Genomic DNA, 14,461 nt, shown 5'->3' with positions numbered 1-14,461 from the left:
TACAGCAGAATTAAGGTCTCTTTTCCACGAACTGTTTCTAGGCAGTGAAATGCCTATCAAACTCTCACAACTGCTCACTGCTGCCTGGTAACTGCTTGTTGCTGCCTGGTAACTGCTCACTGCTGCCTGGCAACTGCTTGCTGAGCACACAGCTCAACAGTTCATGGAAAAGAGACCTCAAGAGCAGCTGTTTCATCATCAGCTGTTCTGTTTCTCCTCATTACAGAATATAATCTATTTCACTGGAGGTGCTCTGGAGCCTCTCAGAGGAACAGATGAAAAGTACACATCCATTTACAATGAATGAAATCAATAAAGAATGTTTTATTTATTGTATTTATAAAGCGCCAACATATTACGTAGCACTGGACATTAGTTAAGGTTGCAGACAATATTTAGGGGTGACATACAGTCAGCAATAAGACAGGAATACATGAAAACCAGATCAAGCAGCACAGTATGAGTACAAGGTGAGGGCCTGAGCCCACTTGTGCAGTTGTGTCCGCTTTTCAGTTACACATCAATGTTAGACCTCGTTCACATCATACGCGCTTCCGTGCGGACAAAAGCAGGAACGGGCAGAAGGGCATAGACAGCCCTTCTACAGTTCACATCTACTGCGCTGCGCAGCAGTACGATGCGCTGGGAAGCGCTTGCGTACTGCTGCCTGCATTTTGCCCGCAAGCGCAGAGCTGATCCCATCACTGTCAATGGATGGGATCAGCAGCAGCGCAGATGGCGTGCGATCGGATGCACTGCGTTCGGATCGCACGGCCATCTGCGCTCCTCAGATGTGAACGAGGCCTTAAAGATGCTAAAAAGCGAACAGAAGCGGATACAAATGCATCAGTGGCCCTTATGCTTTGTCAGTCACTGGATGGAGCATGGAGATTAGGCAAGTCGCATTCACTCAAGAGTTCACTCAGATCCATAGGATGGGTGCACAGTAATGGAGGTGCATAAACAGGTAGGAGACATAAGGAGGAGGACCCTGCCGAAGTCTTACAATCTAGAGGAAGTGGGATTAACACATTTCTTTACATAATAAACAGACAGCTGATCTATTCCATGGACAGCAGATCAGTGCAGCCTGAGAGTAATATTGATGACTTGGGCCCGTGACCACACCTTTCGGCCCACGACCAATTTTTTTCCAGTACACTCCAGGACAGGTACACTTTGAGATTTAGCTCCTCCCAGAAACAGGAAACATCCCAGAGCCTCCCTATAAATTAAAAATGGAACCGGAGGTCAGGCAGTATAGGATGTTTCCTGTTCCAGGAACATGCTTCCCTAAGTGTACAGCTGTCCCGGAGAGCCTGGGGGGCTAGGGGCGAGTGGTGCACGCAAAGTTTGTCTGGGAGGCTGGGTTATAAAAATTCCCCATTCAGCTTACCCAGGTCCCTGCAGCAGACTCTGGTTGTCCTGGTGGAGAGAGAGAGCTTGCGGGAGGGCCGCTCCGAGGACGCAGTGTGGCAGGAGGCTTTCAGCCGGGCGGTGGACGCCGGATTGTGCTGGCAGAGGCCGCATGGAGAGCACTTCCGGGTCCCGGAGTCAGTTTCCGGGGCAGATGACGTCACCGCATGCGCGCTGACTGAAGAGGAGCGGCCTGCCAGCGTCCCAGCACCTCATTCTCCTCGTGGCAATGGAGGAGACACAGGAACCGCCGAAGGGACAATCCAGTAGGAATAGATGCTCTGTCGCAGGACTGGAACAATCCATTAAGGTATGCATTCCCACCTCTGAATCTGATGGCCCTAGTGTTACAGAAATTGTTAAGGTCAACCGGAACAATGATGTTAATTGCTCCGGATTGGCCCAGAAGGTCATGGTACCCCTTGCTGCTGGCTCTCTCGGTGGGTCCTCCATGGAGACTGCCAGTAGCGAAGGATATGATTCTCTGTCAGGGACAGCCTGTCCAGCAGGCAACTACATGGAAACTAACAGCGTGGCTACTGAGGAAGCAGTTCTCAGAACCAAAGGGCTGTCTGCAAGAGTGATTACAACACTGCTAAACAGCAGGAAACGTAATACTAGGTTAATTTACCAGAAATACTGGAAGACATATAATTTATGGTTACAAACGTCTAAATTCAGATCCACGGAAATCGCTTCCATTCTAGAATTTTTACAGGAAGGCGTGGATAAGGGGCTGGCTTTGAGCACGATAAAAGTCCAAATTGCAGCCCTATCAGTTTTTTTTGATAAAAAGTTAGCGACGGATCCGCTCGTCATACGGTTTATTAAGTCAATTGAAAGGAGTAAACCAATTTTGGTAAAAAATTTTCCCAGATGTGATTTACCTTTTGTTTTACAGTCTCTTTCATCTGATTTTTTTACGGAGAAAGATTCCTTGCGTATTGCTACGTTAAAAACCGTGTTTTGGTAGCCATTACCTCTGCAAGAAGAGTTAGTGAGCTACAAGCGTTATCGTGCAGACAGCCGTTTTGTTCTTTTCATGATGACAGGGTAGTGTTAAGAACAAGTCAGGAGTTTCTTCCTAAAGTAGGTGATATTTACCATAGAACACAGGAGATTATACTGCCATCATTCTATACAAATCCTAAGACGGAGGAAGAAGTAAGATGGCATAGACTGGATGTTAAAGAAAACCTATCAGCATACCTGGACAAAGTGAAAGATTTTAGGAAGACGGAATCTTTGTTTGTAAACTTTTCAGGTAAACATAAAGGAGCTAAAGCTTCAGCCACAACGATGGCTAGATGGATCAAAGATTGTATAAGAGAAGCTTATAGAGCCGCAGGGAAAGACCCACCTTTAGACTTAAAAGCTCACTCTACAAGGGCAGCTGCTACGACATGGGCCTATAGGCAGGGAATATCGCCTTTGGACATCTGTAAAGCTGCAACATGGAAGAGTCTTAACACCTTTATGAAACATTACAAGCTTGACCGGCTATCTGCAAGGGATCAAAGCTTTGGGAGAACTGTCCTGGAGGCAGTAAACCCGCCCTAAGGTGTGTAAACGTATTTTCTTGTTTATCATCTCGAAGTGTACCTGTCCTGGAGTGTACTGGAAAAACCACATGTTAGCTTACCTGCTAACGGTATTTTTAGTCACTCCAGGACAGGTAGGGGTACCCACCCTTTCAATGGGATAATAATATAGATAATATACATATGATTTATTAAAATCTGTATGTTCTCGATTTTGTAATGGAATGGTTGTGTTTTATATAGAATGTATAAACATAAGGTTAAGGTTGGTTCCTGTTACTTGTCATTATACTGCCTGACCTCCGGTTCCATTTTTAATTTATAGGGAGGCTCTGGGATGTTTCCTGTTTCTGGGAGGAGCTAAATCTCAAAGTGTACCTGTCCTGGAGTGACTAAAAATACTGTTAGCAGGTAAGCTAACACGTGGTTTCTAAACCTACTTGGTTGGTGGCATGGACAGTGTTTTCCACTGGGTCTCTGCACCTTCATACAGCACTGAGCTGCCCTCCATGGAATACTGTAGATCAGCTGTCCATTTATTATGTAAGTAAATGTGTAAATTCTTCATTGTGTTAATTCTTCATATATATGATCCATAGATATGTATAAAGACATGACTATGCAGGGGCGTTGCTAGGATCCTAAGAGATCTGGGGCACTTTTGGGCACTCCAGCTGAAAAATGGGTGTGGCCATGCACCAAAATGTGGGTGTGGCCATGGGTGGTGCCAAATTTACAAGAACTTAATAGCAGTGTAAGTTGGCCTGCCCAGCAAAATGTTGGATGAAGCTCCCTTCTCCTTGAATGCCCCCCCCCCCCCCCCCAAAAAAAAATGCAGCATATCACACAAATAGGCGTAGTTACCAGACTTCTGTGCTGGCTGGTCTGACTTTCTGCTGGACGAGCTGGCCTGCTGCCAGCCCCACACCCATAGCATTCCATGGCCTTCTAGCGGACCCCCTCCCATACTCCCATGGGGCTCCCATTGACGCACCAAAACTCCCAGCATGCCCCCACAGAAGAACCACAGCTCCCTGCATGCCCCCATAAAGGAATCACAGCACCCAGCATGGCATCACAGCACCCAATATGCCCACATAGAGGCACCCAGCATACCCCTCATTGCCATGTTCTGTGGTGCCACGCTGGGTGCTATGTTGCCTCTATGGGGCATGCTGGGTGCTGTAATGCCATGTTGGGTGCTGTGGTGCCACGCGGGGTGTGGTGTAGTGCTATGCTGGGTGCTGTGGTACCTCTACTCTGCCTGGTGGACATCCCGGGCACCCCAGAATAGATCCGGGGCACGTGCCACTGATCTTTGGGGCTAGCAACGCCCCTGTGACTATGGTAGGGATTAGATTGTGAGCTTCTCTGAGTGACAAGACTATATACTCTGTACAGCGCTGCAGAAGATGTCGGCTCTATAAATACTAAATAATAATAATCAATTTATTCATTGTGAATTCAAGTGTACTTTTTTATTTGATCCACTGAGAGGCGCCAAAACACCTCCAATGAGTCAGATTACATTCTGTAATGACAAACGGAGCAGCTGCTCTTCAGTCACGCTGTACACTTTTTCATCATGTGAACAGATAGGCTGGTCTTTTCCATGGCCTAACACATAAAGCCTGGTACACACATCCAGGCCCGGATTTACATCACTGGAACGTATAGGCACAGATGTCTTGGAACCTTAGACTTCACCCTCCATGAACCTTCAAACCCCCATTAAACTGCACTGCATGTGACCTGGCTGGCCCAGCTGTCACTTCTCCCTTACTTCCCTTTCCCGTCATAACTACAGGTGCCTCTTAATACTGAGGGTACCCAGGGCCGGTTCTCTCATGAAGCAAGGTGAAACATTTGCATCCGGCCAGAGATTTCGGGGGCAGCATGTTTGTACTATGTGTACCTTCCTAAGGAGGAATGGAGTGGCTGAGGGTGAGCAGTTTATTTGTCACAGACTCACAGCCAGCCAGTGTGATTGTGTTGAGCTGCAGCATGTCATGTGAGAACATTAAATGAAGCAGAGTAAATTGTCGGGTGCTGTGTGATAATTGCAAATCGGGGGAGGGGGTGCATCCTCACAAGTCTGCCTCAGGCAGCAAAAAGTGTAGAACAGGCCCTGTGGGTACCTCTGCCTACCTACTGCTTTGTAGCTAGTGGTGACCCCGACTGAAGGGAGATCTCATCAGTGGAATGCAGCGAGATAGGTGAATAACCTCTCATTTACACTGTGCTCGGGACTCTGCATAGGGAAGGAGGAAGGGAGGCAGTAGAAGAGTGGAGTGGGCCACCTTTCAATCATGAGGCGCCTGTAGGCACATGCCTACAGTGCCTTACGGTAAATCCGGCACTGCACAAATCCAATTTTGATTGGCTAATCTTTGCCCAATTTTAGCACCTCCATGTACTGTAGTATGAGAGCTAACCTACACAATGTTCATAGTTTTCAAAGTCTGTTGGCCCTCATATTCCATAGAAGTGGTAAAATTAGTGAGTGATTGGCCAATCAAAATTGGATGTGTGTATGCATCTTTACTCTATGGTGAGAACTGAGAAGGAGCTAGAAAGTATCAAAGCTTGCTACCTTCTCATTGGCTGCAGAAGCTGTTTTGTCATCACAGAGTCCAAATCGAGCACCCTGGAACAGGAACCATTTAGGTTTTCCATTGCAGCACTGTCTAGATTACTGAAGGTACTGTTACTAACCCCAGAGCTCGCATTATAGTTTGAGGATTCAGATGTGAATTCCTGTCAGTATTATGAGGCATTCAGTAACTAATATGAGAAGATCAACTAGGCTGCACAGAGGTATTCAGTAAACATTTGGAAAGCATTAAGATGATTGTTTGTAGTTGCTATAGCCTTGTACACACTTGACTGCTGTTGCCCGGCACGGATTGGGACACAATCCCTCAGATGACAATGAGTAGCCAAAGCTGTACAGACACGTTGCTAGCCTGCTGGCTAGAGACTCTGTCTGTCACTATGTAGGGGCATGGAGGGATGATGTGTGGCACATGACTAAGGGGGAGGAGCAAGGGAGAGAACATCTGGCTACATATTAGGTCAAGATGATCTGATATGCCAATTATCTCGCTAATCTATTGGCGCCGCTGTAGATTCTCACCTGTCGCAGTCTTTGGTGAATGTAATCTAAAGTGTGTAGAGGTGATGGAAGAGTCTCTCCATCAAGAATCATGCGATTGGAACTCCAAAGAGGATGTCGGCATTGCAGCGCGGCCTGGTGGAGGTAAATATGAAAGCTCCCAGTGGCAAAAAAAATGAATAAATTGGTTTTGGGAGCACATATAGCTTTGCTATATGTGGCTGCTAATGGGTTAATTAATGTCTTGAGGCTTTTGGGATACGTCTACCAACTTTGCTAATCTAGAATGTGTTCCTATTTGCTCCCATTTCCTAACAGAATTGTAAAGGCTTAATCGGATTGGTCAGTTAGTGACCACTGGGCAGACTGCAATCTTCAAGTCCGCATATGCTCAGTAGGGCTCAAGTCTGGACTCGGACTGCGCCATCCAAAGATATTTACCCTCTTCTCTTAAAGGGAACCTAAACTGAGAAGGATATGGATTTTTCCTTTTAAAATAATACCAGTTGCCTGGCTCTCCTGCTGATCCTGTGTCTAATGCTGGGAATACGCGGCTCTATTTTGAGCCATTAAGATGGATAAGCTCGATAGACAATTTCGGACGTGTCTGATCTCCTGGCCGATCGTTTTGCCGCTCGATTCCGGATTGAAGTGCATGGAAAAAGATAGGAAAAACAAGCGGAAGATAAGAAAATTGACTGTGGAATCGAGCGGCGAAACGATTGAGTGGGAGAATCGAGCGGCAAAATCGAGCCGTGCATGCCTAGCATAATATTTTTACCCACAGCCCCTGAACAAGCATGCAGATCAGGTGCTCTGATTGAAGTCAGACTGGATTAGCTGCATGCTTGTTTCAGGTGTGTGATTCAGCCACTACTGCAGCCAAAGAGATCAGCAGGACTGCCAAGCAACTGGTATTGTTTAAAAGGAAACATCCATATCTCTCTCAGTTAAGGTTCCCTTTAAACTCACCACTGTGTAAGCAATTTTTGCTGTATGATTCTGCTGAATATTTTTCCCAGGGAAGACTTTCTGGAGGTCAGCAGGTTTTCCTCAGAGACGTGATAGTATTTTGCTTCATCTATTTTCACTTCTATCCTGACAAGTGTCTTAGTTCTTGCTGCAGAGTAACATCCCCGCCACAGGGTGTCATCACCTGCTTTGATTTACATATAGTGACGATGAGCTGTGTTGGTTTCCTGCTGGAGATACGACCTGATGTTGAAGCCAAATAGTTTGAATTTAGCTTCATCTGACTGGTCCAAGCTGAGCATATGCAGTATCCTGATTAGGGATGGTCTTTGACATGCAAATCATTTTGAGTTGATGCAGAATGTTGCAGATTTTCCATGCACATTTATGCAGCTTGAAAATGGACTGAATCCAATCACCCCTCGTTTTCATTTAATTGTTCCATTGTCACGCTGCATATATTTGCATTACAAAATTGCAGAATTATGGACATATTTGCATCTCGCTGACAGTCCCAAATCATGATGGCTGTCATGTGCATCCTGCTTTTCTGCCTTGACGGACATTTTGGGCAAAATTTGGGGTGGAGAAATTTCACCCCACTTTCACACCTATGGGTCCTTTTACACTATATCGATTATTGTCAGTTATAACTGAAGGGACAACTGATGTGCAAGGTTATGTCCTTGTTTCCCTATGGCTCAATTCACATTATGCAAATCTGCATGCAGATTTCATGGCGTGCAGTTTGAAATTGGGCCAATCAAGATTGTCAGGAAGTGCATTTGATTGGCCCATTTCCAAGCTGCATACAATCTGCATTGAGTGTGTGTGCAAGATGGAATCCTTTGCATCGCATTGACCATCTCTATCTATTATTCCTTGCAGAGCTGTCCAACTTTAGTTCTCGAGGGCCATATCCAAGCCAGTGTCTAGGATGGACTGACGGTGGGAGAAATGTGTTCTACCTGATGAACCGCACCCTTCCTGATTCAATCGCATCAATTAAATTGAGCTGTGCCAAAAATGTGTGAGGATGTTGGCCCTTGAGGACTGGCATTGGTCAGCACCGGTTCTTAGGAGTAGAACCTAATACATGCATACATTTACCACATTTTTTTCATATTCAGGGTGCTTTAATAATTCATTTAGAGCCGGTTTCCCCTAGATGCAAATTTGTGTGCCTTTTCTGCACATAGATTTGCATCGGAACGTAAAGTCCCCAGTATCCGGCACCGGTGGGGATCCCCTGTTGCCGGTTGCTTGGGCAATTGGCCGAAAAAGCCCAAACCTCCCCCCATGTAACATACTGAGCCTCTTGTGTCATCGGCTAACCTTCCTGTAGCTCCTAGTGGTTTTCCGGCGTCCTCCATGCACAGCTCCCGCCGTGTCACCTGTCCCTCATCGGAAAGCTGCCAGGACCTACAGAAAGGTTAGAAGACAGCACTGGAGGCTCTGAGTATTTTATTACCTACAAAACACACTCCCCGTTTTCCCCTGAGGAATGCCAGTTAGATGAGACTTCCAGTTGCCTGAGTTCTGGAAAACCGGGACCTTGCTGTGTATTTCAGTAGGCCTGTTTCCTCTGTATCCAGAATTCACATGCAGAAAAAAAAATCTGGACAGCAGTGATTTCCAATGCCGCATCACGTGCATTTTGGGGCATGTCAATAGAGATGCAACATGTAAAAAAAAAAGAAAAAATGATGTATGTGAATTCGCATGCAAAAATGGACACATACGCGTATGCATTCGCACGCGATTAAGCATCCATAAAAAAGCATGCACATGGAAACATACCTTCCACTTTAGCAAAGTGTCAGTTGTATGCAGGACAAGCATTTGTTGCTTAACCAAAGTAATGCTTATAGAAGACGTTCTTCAGGATGTGTGTTCCCACAAGACTAATCTGTATCTCTCTGTATGTTCCCACAAGATGAGTGTTCCCTGCCTCTATTATGGCTAATGAGATTCCCCTCCATCATCCAGTGTGTTCTGAAAGCAGCGCCTTAGCTTGCAGTTATGTGATCAGCTGTAAATTGAATGAGATAATCCCGTCTGCTCAGCTTTTTACCGACTGCAATGCGTTTTATCATGAAACACTTTCAGAATTAATTACGTGGCAGAAGAAAGTTTGGGCTTTGGAGTGTCTGAGTTAAATTCACATTAAAGATAAGATGATAGTGTGAGTGCAAAAAACTGTTTCATGCCAGTGACTCATCTCATCCCAAAAAAAGAAAAAGAGAACTAACCCTTCAGTATCCACTGTGAGTCATGGACTGTTTACAAGCACCGTGCTAAAAAGCTGAATCACTTCCACATGAACTGCTTGAGAAGGCTGCTGAAAATTACCTGGCAGACAGGGCCGCATTTACCATAAGGCACTGTAGGCACGTGCCTACAGGCACCTGATGATGGAAAGGCGGCTCACTCCCCTCCCAGGACGCCTCCCTCCCTCCTTCCCTATGCTGTGTCCTGATGAGAGTGTAAGTGAGAGGTTACTCACCTTGCTCTCTGCATTCCGCTGGCAGGATCTTTAATACTGAGGTTCCTCTATCTACCTAGTGGGGCACCACTGTCTACTTAATACTGAGGGTACTTCTGGCTGTCTAATGCTGAGGGGCACCTGTAGCTACCTATAATGGGCAGGGGAAGTAAGGGAGAAGTGACAGCTGGGCCAGCCAGCACACCTGTAATGCGGTTGGGTGGGGGTTTGTAGGTTCATGGAGGGTGTCAGAATCTGTGCCTATAGGGTGAGGTAAATCCGTGCCTGCCTACAGGTCAAGGTTCCAGATATACAGTAGATGTCCTCTCTCAAGTAGAGATGTCGTGAACGGTTCGCCTGCGAACGGTTCCAGGCGAACTTTGGGGGTTCGCGTTCGCCTGCATCAGGCGAACTTTTGCGGAAGTTTGATTCGCCCCATAATGCTCTATTGAGCAAAACTTTGACCCTCCATATCACTGTCAGCAGACACATTATTGCCAAACACACTGGTCTCACTGCTGGAGGTCCGCCCGCCCTCCCTCCTTCAAGCAAGGTCCTTATACCATTTGACTCAGTTGTCTGCCTACACTAATTAGTTATGGGACAGCTGCTACAGAGATTTTAATTAGCCTCTTGTGGGTCTCCTCCCACCTCCCTCCTCCCCTTCTACCTATTCCCTCCTACCAGAGGGAGGAGGGTCTCATCTGCCAGGGAATTATCCTATTTCAAAAACCAGTATACATCATACCATGGCTGGGAATCGAACCCAGATCTCACTGTGTGGTGGGCAAGCACACTAACCACGGTACCACTACAGTAGTAACTGAAGCTGGCCTAAAATTTACTATTTATGCTCAATGCAATAGAAACATTAGGTTGCTTAAAGGGAACCTTAACTGAGAGTGATATGGATGTTTCCTGTAAACAATACCAGTTGCCTGGCAGTCCAGCTGATCTTTGTGACTGCAATAGTGGCTGAATCGCACCCTGAAACAAGCATGCAGCTAATCCAGTCTAACTTCAGTCAGAGCACCTGATCTGCATGCTTGTTCAGGGGCTGTGGCTAAAAGTATTAGAGACACAGGATCAGCAGGCGATTCGGGCAACTGGTATTATTTTAAAAGGAAAAATCCATATCCTCCGTTTAGGTTCCCTTTAAGGATTTGTAGCATAAAAGCCAACTCACATTGGCTGGGATTTGAACCTGGGTTTCACTGTGTGGTGGGCAAGCACACTAACCACTGAAACGTGATGAGACCAGCTGGCAGCTGAAATGCGCTGTTTTTCTGGTAGTTTAGGTTCTGCCTTTTGTTGGCATCCAAGTTACCCTCTGAGCGCAGCTATAGCCGTAACTCAATTACAGCCTATATCGGCGCCCTTTTTGCCTGCCTCAGGGAGTTTTTTTGTGCAATTAATTACACAGTGACTGTAGTTCTATTTTCCTGACTGCAAATCTTTCTGGTTGAACTGGTTACACATTATTGTGCAAAGTAACTGCTTCTCACCTCTTGAAACTACCTTGCTCCCCTGTCTTCTTAGTATAGTCTGATTCCCATCTTCTGCAAGTCACATAATTGCAGTGATATAGTCCTAATTAGTTACAGTATCACCAGTGGCGTAGCTAAGGAGCTGTGGGCCCCGATGCAAGTTTTACAATGGGACCCCCCAAGCACTCTATACATAACAATTGATACAGTGCACCAAAACCTGCCAAGGACAACCACAGTGTCAGAGGTGCAAGAAGGGGATGGGGAACAGCTTATTAACAATTACCACTATTCAAAGTATCTATAGAAGTGATTATTATGAGCACAGGACCAATAGAGAGCTAATACTGCAGTTGAAAGAGGGCCCTTCGGGGCCCCCCTGGCCCAAGGGCGCCCGATGCGGTCACAACCTCTGCAACTCCTATTGCTACGCCCCTGTGTATCACTCATGGTAGGTCAGGGTTCAGACTGACCAGAGTAATCCCGGCTGTTGGCGGTGAGGAGACGCATACTTATGATCTGCTGCAACAGGTACCTTAACTTTTAGACTACCGTTGTTGTCAATTTAATTTAAAGGACACCCGAGGCCAAAATAAACGAATGAAATAAACAATTGTATCAATCTTCCTTCTCCTAAAAATGAGTTAAGATATTTCACAGTTTTATTTTATGTTTAAATCTACTTTTTAAGTTTTAACAGTTTAATTGCTTTTGCTCAATGACACATTCACTGTAGTATGCCAGAGCTAAAATCTATGAACTATTGACCCTTTTTATCTCTTTTCTGCTCTCAGAAGGCATTTTCAGCAGGGAAAGTGTTTATCAGTGAGGGTCACACTGTAGTCACTTCCTGTCTGAGTCAGGACTGAGTCAGTCACTTACATACATGATATTGAACTCTTTCAGACCGAGAAAGAAAAAAAGGAACACAGCATAGTTATTTGTGTGCTTGGCACTGTACATACACATGTCTATCTCATCATGTCACATGTCACCTCGTGTATCCTTTAAAGCATGATTCTAAGTTCTAATTAGAACTACAGGTTTTAAGCAAAATGTCATGTTTGTTTGTTAATGAAGTACTGTATTTCATTTATATGCAAAACCTTTTTGTAATATAAACTATTTTAATGATCTTTGCTGTTCAGTCAGCTATGATTTTTTAAATAATTCAAAATTGTTTTTGTTTGTTTGTTTTTCCAGTCATGGCAACAGTCTACTGATGATTTGTGGACATAGCTAGCCAGTCTTTTTTCTCCCTTCTTGATTCAGACTTGGGTCACATGACTCAAGATGGGATCAACAACTGTACCGAGGGGTATACGGAGGTTGCCATATTTATTTCCTTTTAAGCAATACCAGTTGCCTGGCTGCCCTGCCGATCCTCTGCCTCTAATACTTTTAGCCATAGACCCTGAATAAGCTTGCAGCAGATCAGGTGTTTCTGACATTGTCAGATCTGACAAGATGAGCTAATCTCTCTAAATACATACAGGGTGCATTCTCTATGTTTTCCCTTTGTCCTGTGCAAGAGTTCAGGTCCACTGTAAGCTGTAAAACAAAGCAATGACCCTTTGAACTTTCCTACAGTAAAACCTCATTTCAAGCTGTCTCTCACTGTTTCTTGGCTGTCAAAGCTCTGCAGAAAACAGAACTGACTTAGACCAAGCTGGTCAACTAGCTCAGAGAAGCTCTTTTGCATAGATAACGCCACACACAGTTCATTATCTTGCTACTCCGTGGTTCCCCAGTGCTAAGCGCCCCCCCCCAGAAGATTAGCAACAATGCAAAGCTCCTCTTCTTGGACCAAGTGCACACAATAGCAGACTGAGCCTGCCCGCACATGTGCAGTAGGGCGGAGCCATGGACTCCATGCTACGGCTCATGTGTGGGTGGGCTTGCGCAGCCATTGCGCGCACTATTGATCCAGGAAGAGGCGCTGCTCAGCCCCAATGTGAAGGCAGGCCGCGCTCAATAACGGAGGGCTTGCTAGCCTCATTAGGCTTCCCTCTCTAAATAGTAAGTATCAGATTTTGAACCTAAACTTCGGCTTCGGTTCGCTATAAAGTGAACTTGTGATGAGAGTAATATGGAGGGTGCCATAATTATTTCCTTTTAAACAATACCAGTTGCTTGACAGTCATGTTGATCTTCTGGCATCAGTAGTGTCTGAATCACACACCTAAAACAAGCATGTGGCTAATCCAGTCAGAATTGAGTCAGAGCACCTGATCTGCATGCTTGTTCAGGGTCTATGGCTAAAAGTATTAGAGGCACAGGAGGACAGCCAGGCATCTTGCATTGTTTAAAAGAAAATAAATATGGCAGCCTCCATGTCACTCTTACCTTAAAAAATAGGAACATTTTCTTACACAGGTTGCAACACACGATAAGCTGGTCAGCTCAGTTACAGTCAAACCTTGTACTTCCTGTCGTTATCAACATAAATATCTTATATGGCAGTGGTATAGCAACATGGGATGCCAAGGCGGAGCCTGCAGTGGGTATACCCAACTGCTGCCCTCCCTAGTCTGCTGCATTAGCTTTTCATTAGTGCTATACTGGTAACGAGCACTTTTATTTGTGCTTTGAATAGTGGTAATTATTAATGGACTTATATAATATAAAAATGTAACATGTAAATGCATACATATAAGATGCATCCCAGAGTAAAATGCAGCATCAGTTGCTCTTTCCCTATGTTGCTGTCACTTACAGTAGGTAGTAAAAATCTGACAGGTTTAGGACTAGTCCATCTCCTAATGAGGAATTCTCTGGATTTCCTTTATCCTTTACAAAAGCCCCCCCTGGAAAGGTGCCATGGCCTTCCTACTAGCACACTGTTTTGGTAGTTGGACTGAGCAGCTGCTGTTCAGTAAATGCTTTTGAAAATAAACTACTGAGAAACCCCCCCCCCCCCCCCCCCCCCAATGAGGAAATGGACTAGTCCAAAATGTATTGGCCAGATTTCTACTATGTACTGTAAGTGACAGTGACACAGGGACATTGAAATGTATGCATTTTATTCTGAAACAAACGTACATTTTATACATATGCATTCACAGCTATTTTAAAAATGTTGGCATTTGTGATCTTTAAGAATCTGTTTCCCTCCCCTGCTTACCCCTCTGTCACACTGGAAAACAGGGCTTGGCACTTAGTATTATGTGAATACGATTTATAAAGTCAGTGGGGTACAAAGTCAACAGTGGCCCCTGTGCAGAATAAATGTAGAGGGCCCCATATGAGTGGGTGTGGTCAAAACTGGTTATGGGTGGATCCAAAATGAGTACCATTAAAGTATGTAAAACTAGGTTGCATTCTGTAGGCACTGTATTGATGTGGTACGTACAGTATGTTCTACCTAGTCATTATGGGATGTCTCATACATGACTGGGCCACAAGCAATTCTCGCTGCTCCTTCTGTAGCAGTGTCACACAAAAT

The sequence above is a fragment of the Hyperolius riggenbachi genome, chromosome 10 (genome assembly GCF_040937935.1).
Source record: "Hyperolius riggenbachi isolate aHypRig1 chromosome 10, aHypRig1.pri, whole genome shotgun sequence".
Lineage (NCBI taxonomy): Eukaryota > Metazoa > Chordata > Amphibia > Anura > Hyperoliidae > Hyperolius > Hyperolius riggenbachi.
This window is presented reverse-complemented; position numbering follows the sequence as displayed.